The sequence below is a fragment of the Rutidosis leptorrhynchoides genome, chromosome 2 (assembly GCF_046630445.1).
Source record: "Rutidosis leptorrhynchoides isolate AG116_Rl617_1_P2 chromosome 2, CSIRO_AGI_Rlap_v1, whole genome shotgun sequence".
Lineage (NCBI taxonomy): Eukaryota > Viridiplantae > Streptophyta > Magnoliopsida > Asterales > Asteraceae > Rutidosis > Rutidosis leptorrhynchoides.
Window position 1 is genome coordinate 316,995,462 of NC_092334.1, and position 7,720 is coordinate 317,003,181.

The following is a 7,720-nucleotide window of genomic DNA, read 5'->3' on the forward strand; positions in this document are numbered from 1 at the left end:
TGATTTACCGTTAGAACTATAATACATAATCTCTAAAACATTAGAGATTACATAATCGCCATGAAGAATGAAGATAATTGATGTAGAACGTTACGTAGAACGATGATTATACTCGAGGTACAGAATGAGATGTGGAGGCATGGATTGTTGATGGTACGGGTGCTGTTACTGATGGTACTGTTGGTGCTGGTGATGTTGCCGAAGCTGGTATGTTTTGCACCATATTTTCCAAGGCTACAACTCGGGCGCGAAGCTCGTTGACTTCTTCCATTATTCTGGGATGATTGTCGGTCGGAACGAGCGGATGAATAAGGTGTGGAATTTTAGATAGAATATAATCGTGGTGAGATATTCGGGAAATGAGGGTGAAAATGGTGTTTCGGACTGGTTCACCGGTAAGTGCTTCAGGTTCATCGCCAAGAGGTAAATTCGATTGGTGAAAAGGTTCGCCTTTTTCGCGTCTCCATTGATTAAGTCGACTACGAACCCATCCCCAATTCATCCAGAATTGGTGATGACTGATTGGTTGATCCATTCCAGTTACACTGCTTTCGGAGCTCGAGTGGAAATCCATATCGGAATAGCTGTCGGAAGCCGAGGAATTTAAACTAGTTGCGAGTTCCATCTTGTATAGTTAGATAAAGGGTTTTCGATATGAAATAATTTTTCGATATCAGATGATATTCTAATTACATAGAATACTTATGTATAGTACAGAAGATCCCGTAGATTACGGAGGAATTTTAGGAAGCTGTCAGGCAAAGTTTACAGTAACAGATACGCTAAGATACGAATTTATCTATACACTATCTATGCAATAGAGGCAGTAAGATGTGTCTAGACTTTAAGGATGATAAGCAAGTAATTTTCAACACGAAATGATAAGCAAAACTTTTGACATGCAGACACGGTCGAAGTCCAGACCCACTAATGCATCTAAACAACTATCAGTTAGACACACTAATACAAGACCTGGTTCGCTAAGACCACCACTCTGATACCAACTGAAATGCCCCGTTCATATCGATTATAAACGATTCACAATAGTTGATTACATCGCGAGGTTCTGACCTCCATATGATACATTTTACAAACATTGCATTCGTTTTTAAAAGACAAACTTTCATCACATCGAAAGTGGACAGGCATGCATACCATTTCAGAATATATCCAATCTATAATTGACTTAATAATAATCTTGTTGAACTCAATGACTCGAATGCAACGTCTTTTGAAATATGTCATGAATGACTCCAAGTCATATCTCTAAAATGAGCAAATGCACAGCGGAAGATTTCTTTAATACCTGAGAATAAACATGCTTTAAAGTGTCAATCAAAAGGTTGATGAGTTCATTAGTTTATCATAATCAATCATTACCAATAATATAATAGACCACAAGATTCTCATTTTTCATAAATAACATTACACTCGCAAGTGTATAAAAATCATTCGTATGATGAACACCTGGTAACCGACATTAACATAATGCAATATAGAATATCTCACGCATACTCGCAAGTATTCCATAAATATTGGCAATTGCAATCACCATTTAAATCGAACTACTAAAGCATTCCAAATTCCAGAATGGGGTTTGTTAGGCCCATAGATCTATCTTTAGGATTCGCGTCAATTAGGGGATATTTCCCTAATTCTTAGGTTACCAGACTTGAAGGGGCGATATTCGATTTAATAATCCAACCATAGAATGTAGTTTCAAGTACTTGTGTCTATTTCGTCAAACATTTATAAAAGCAGTGCATGTATTCTCAACCCAAAAATATATGTTGCAGAAGCATTTAAAAAGGGAGCAAATGAAACTCACAATATTGTATTTTGTAGTAAAAATACATATGACGGCATTAAACAAGTGTATGGTTGGCCTCAGATTCACGAACCTATAACAAGTATATGTATTAATACATTTAATATTAATCAATTAGGTTTATATATATATATATATATATATATATATATATATATATATATTATAATGTATTAAGATTTATATCTTTGTATACAATTATATATGTAATATTATGATACTTGTAGTAAATATATTCTTATATAGATAATATTTATTTGTTAATATGAAAATTAGTAATAATAATGATGATAAATTTAAGAATTATATTATTTTATAATAATAATAGTAATAATAATAATAATCTATTCTATTTATCTATTCTATTTATAATAACAAACACAAAAATATGTCATATAAATCTCTAACAATTAATCCTAGCCATTCATTCATAAACTACCACTAAATCTAAACCATTAAAAAGGCCATGTAATGATTATGACCTCATAATCTTCCAGATTAGAAGTAAAAAGACTAAAATACCCATCCAAATAGTACAAATACGGATGAAAGAAAAAAAAAAAAAATAAGGGTTGTTTACGGTTTCATTCATTCACGTTATTCTCTAAAAAAAAACCTAAACTTGCTCTCTCAAATCATAGGCCATAATCAAAATCAACTCTAAAGGTTCCGTCCCTAATTTCGATCCATTTAAATGTTTAACATGAAGATCAATTGGTTCATGATATAGATGAAATAATCGTCAAATTTGCTAAGCTGTTGATTTTCAACGTTACCGTATAAGCATCGGAGATGAAGCTGTAAACAAATTATGTAAGGGTATCATCGGAGATCGATTTATATAGGCCAACTAATGCAGAATTCCTTCATCGCAATCGTTTCTTGAATCACGCATATCATACAAACGGTAACTGTTTCAGTTTTCCTTTTTTCTTTTAGGTTTATAAAATATAGCACAAATTAGGGCTTTTGATTCATATGATTCTGTAGCAGGCCTATTGCTACCTACAACGGAAATTCGATTTGTTGAATATCTAGAATCTCATTAATTTTGTTATTGCATTGTATGTGGGTGTTTTCAATGGATATAGGAGGAAAAATAGTCTATCTAATATGTTCGGTAACTAAGATGATGCGAACACCGCCGTCGATGCGGACAATGACCGTGATCACATTTTCTCCTTCAAGTAATATCTTTATACTTGGTTTGTTCCTATTACTACTCTTTTTGATTATCGAGTGCACTCATATTAATAGTTTGTTGATGAATATAATCATGAAAAGAGAATTTTGTCATGTTTATGAGCTTTATCCATGTTCCTTAATGTCATTTGTGCCTTTTTGAATTTGAATTACATGGTTATAATAGTTTTATAAATGACTGAGTTATAATTGTTTGTTTTTCAAATTTTATTCTTACTTACGCGTAATGTAATGTTGTGAATTATTACTTTGTGTGTGTAGCTACTACAGGTTGTACGAAACTTCTAGATCATAACAAAGTTGAGCTGGTTATTTGTTAGTTCTAATTCTACTTTAAGTTAGCTTTAGTATAGTATTCAAATAATATCTAATGTTAAATTTGTTTGTGGTTGTTAATAAACTGCGTTGGTATAATGGTATGGCTATTTTAACCCATATATTTGGGTCGTTAGTATATGTTTGCATTTGTGTGGCTGTTTTAACCCGTTTATTTGGGTGGTTACTAATCATTGTTTAATTTGTAACTTATTAATTTATCAACATTGTTGACGCAATTTGGAGGCTATCAATACATAGTTTGTATATATTGTATTGCTTACAGACTATCTATTCGAGATATTGTGTATATGTTGGTCCATTGCAGTGTATATTGTATTGCTGTCTAATGAGACCACTTTTCTTAATACAGTGGCTACGCACATCGAATAAAGGGGTTACGGTGGCGGATCGTGTAACCAGCGACATCATCGGGTTAAAAGGTTTGTGGAGCTGGAGGTCTCGAATCAGGGGAAGATCATTAAATGAGCAGCTGTGTTTAAATGAAGCTTTGCAAGCCATGGACACCTTTCTTCAAATATAACAGACGGATGGGTTTGGAAGCATGGCCGAAAAGGTATTTTCACTATTAATGCGCTTTCTAAATTAATTGATGGTAGGATTCTTGCGTTGGATTCAAACGTCAACTCCCCTAAATGGCTTTCATGTCTCTCAATTAAATTAAATGTGTATATTTGGAGGTTGAACCTTAATATAATTACGATACGTTCCAATTTAGTCGATAGAGGGGTGAATGTTCCGCGTGGCTTGTGTCCGTTGGAGGTAGAAGATTGTGATCATCTATTCACCACTTTCTGTTGTATAACACCATTGTGGAGGAATTTAAACAATTGGTGGGGACTGAATAATGGGTTACCGAATGGGATTAATAATGTTGTTATATATATATATATATATATATATATATATATATATATATATATATATATATATAGAGAGAGAGAGAGAGAGAGAGAGAGAGAGAAAGGGAGGGAGGGAGAGAGGGAGAGAGAGAGAGAGGGGGAGAGAGGATCCAGAGGGAAGTGGCAAGTTGAGAAAGGGGAAAGTATTTTATTTTTTTTTTAATTTCTTTTTACAAACATTAAGATCACGTGAAAATATGAACATTTAAAAAAGAGACTTTGTGAAAAATGCTATTATTTTGACGAGAAAACGTGTCAAGAAACATATAACATTCATCGTGATGAATGTTATTCTTCGTTCGTTTTTTAAGGGTTTAAAAATTAGGGTTTAGAAATTAGTGTTTAGAAACTAGGGTTTAGAAATTAAGGTTTAGGGTTTAGATTAAGTTTTAACACGAACGGTTTATAGTTTAGGGTTTAGAGTTTGTTGGATTTTAATGTAGAGGTATTCACAAAAAATCCATTTATATATGCAATATAATGACTTGCAAAACAATTTTAATAAAATCAATGACTTCATAACGATTTCTTATGTAGGCCGACCAGCTATGTGAAAAGACTGTGAAGGACATGCATGATATACTGACAGAAAGACAAAAAGATACGACAGTGTTCACAATTAATTGCTACCTTACAAGAGTGCTTGCATTGACAAATCTCTGGGAATCACTTACAGCTTAAGAAAGTATCTGCAAAGTCGTGTAATTTCTATAATCAATGTCACATGGATGCCACAAGCTTTATCCTTGTGTTATGTGGATTGGTGGAATTCGTCCATCCGATATCCTTACGGTTTAACTTCTACAATGATTTCTTATTTTTTATTATCTATAGCGTAAAAATACTATACAATATGACTTTATTTATAATGCACTATTGTAGCTAATTTTAAGCCACGTTGAAATGTATAACAATCAACCGAAAAAATACAATTACTTAAACAAGCTACAATAAAAGATGAAGACGTCATCTCAAGTAAAGTCTCCTTCGTTAATAAAGGTGATGATGCAGCTTTGTCGAATTATCAAAATAAAATGTTTGCGCTGGAAACTATGCAAAACTATATAACAGAGGTAATTTAATACGATTACCATCTTAACTCCTAAATAATACTTTTCTTAATCATAATTTCTTCCTTCAACATTGCAGGCTGACAAGTTACGTTCTAATACGTTTTCGCAAATCCAAAAAATATTATATCCAAAGCCAACGGCGTTCGCTATTTTTACAATTCATCAACATATCAAGAGATAGGAAGCGTGATATAACCTATGGGAAACAAGATCTAAGTTTAAGAATAATATATAAAGCATGTTTAGACTCGAATTTATGGGTTTATTTGTTATCATTTGCTCAACAACTATATAACAATATTCTATGATTGTGTATGTTACTGAAAATCACGCAAATAATATAATGTTTCACATTAAGTACTTGTTTAGTCTCATAAAATAGTCCCGCGAATTCGTGGGCATTAAGCTAGTAATGATAAAAATAATAATAATACTTTTAATAATATTAATAAAAATGGTAATTTTAATAAAATTGATAATTTTAATAATAATAATAATAATATTTATATTAATAATAATAATAATAATAATAATAATAATAATAATAATAATAATAATAATAACAACAATAATAATAATAATAATAATAATAAAATGATAAGATTTATACCCTCGTGTATCATTATCGTATATCATCATTGTTATCATTATCTTCATCATAATCGCTCACTATTATCGTATTAATTTCACCATCATCATCTTATCAATATTATCTTCATTACATTAGCATCATGATCACCCCTTCATCATCGAATATTGTTTTGTCATTTTTTTACGATCATAATTATTATCTATATCGCAATCACCTTAACAATCTAACCATCATCATCATATACCATGCCATCACTAGAATTATCATCTTCGATCGTGAGTCATAATCAAATCGTTATCACACTCGTAACATCTCTAACCGTCACTAATATATATATTATTCGACCCAAGAATACCTTCAGCCCAATAACAAGAACATGGCCCAACCAAAATGAAATGGTAGTCCAAAACTCAATCAGTCCATTAAGATCCAACAATTAGAAATCTTTAAGACTTTCGGTTCACCAAAATTCCTGCCCAAATCCAATGCTTACATTTTTCCTAACTCGACCTTATTTCAATAACCAACCCCAAGTTCGTTCCATTCTTCCTAGGTGGAATTGATATGTTCACACACTATAATCTAAACAAACAATATACTTCGGATAGATTACACAAAACATAGCGTTTTCTATTCTCAATTACGGAACCACTTGTTGATTAATGGGGCCGGCGCAAACAGTCACCAGTCCCCTAGCACCGAAGCATATTACCAATCTAATGTAAAGTAATTAATTTTTTTTAAAGTGCGACCCCATGGCTTTTACGTATGGAATCCCATGTTAGCATATATTAAACCAACAACTTAACATTTTAATATAAAAACCCAAGCTTGTGGCCCTTTTAATAATTGTATCACCAAACAAAAATTTTTATTACTAATATCTTTAAGCAGGTGGTTTAATGATTATAGCAGCGACAATAACAATTCATAGCAGCAACAGAGACAACTCGTAGCAGCAACAGTCGTAAATTGCAAGAGAGAGAGAGAGAGAGAGAGAGAGAGAGAGGTGGTGAGGTGAAGTGGTGTGCTTGGTTGACGGGTTGGGTTGTATAACAAAGGTGGTGATGGCCGATGAAGAAGGTGGTTTTTATGGCGGTTTTCATTAGTGTTAACTGGATGGTAGCAACGGTTTTGTAGCTTCAAACGTAGTAGAAAAAGTAACTAACAACAGTTGGTGGGTTTGGTGGTTATTGATCAAAAACAGAAAACAAAGTAATCTAGTGGTTGGTTGTTCAATGGTGCTTGAGGTAGTTTCAAAGGTAGTGGAAGATTGCGGGTTTTAACCGAAGTAGCAGCACTCAATATTGGTCTCTTGGTTTTGGGTTTGGCTAGTTAAATAAAAGCAGCAATAGTAGAAACAATCAATAAAATGATGGTGGGTCGAGGTTAAGTTACCTGGTAATCAAGGTGATAGAACGATGCTTATTATCGTTTGTTCGAATGGTGATATCAAAACAGAAAATACCATGATTCTTGAAGTGGGTGTTGATATATGGTTGCCTTGTTTTTCGATTAGAAATAGGAGGTAGCAATACAAAAAGGCAAGTAGTTTGGTGATAATTGTGATGAAGGTGGTGATTTGAAAGAATTAAGAAGATGCAAGTTATACAAATGGTCTTGTGATTTTGCAGAAGAAAAGAGAGAGAAAAGAGAATATAGTGATGAGAGTTGCAGATGGGTTTCCTTATATGAATGTATACATTCATAATATAGTATAGAAAGATATGAAGATAGAATAGATGGAATAGGTAGATTAGACGGCTAACAGAAAGCAAAAGCAATT

The 7,720-nt window shown here is 32.7% G+C and overlaps 1 long non-coding RNA gene across 2 annotated transcripts; it reads left to right on the forward strand.

Moving 5' to 3' along the window:
• The first annotated feature begins 2,751 nt into the window (after positions 1-2,751).
• LOC139891853 (uncharacterized) lies at positions 2,752-5,627 on the forward strand. Of its 2 annotated transcripts, none has more exons than XR_011773874.1 (4): positions 2,752-3,033; positions 3,720-3,923; positions 4,807-5,342; positions 5,419-5,627. It is a non-coding gene; the product is annotated as an uncharacterized lncRNA (long non-coding RNA). The 2 variants fall into 2 exon arrangements; XR_011773875.1 differs by having other exon boundaries at positions 2,752-3,015.
• The last annotated feature ends 2,093 nt before the right edge of the window (positions 5,628-7,720 follow it).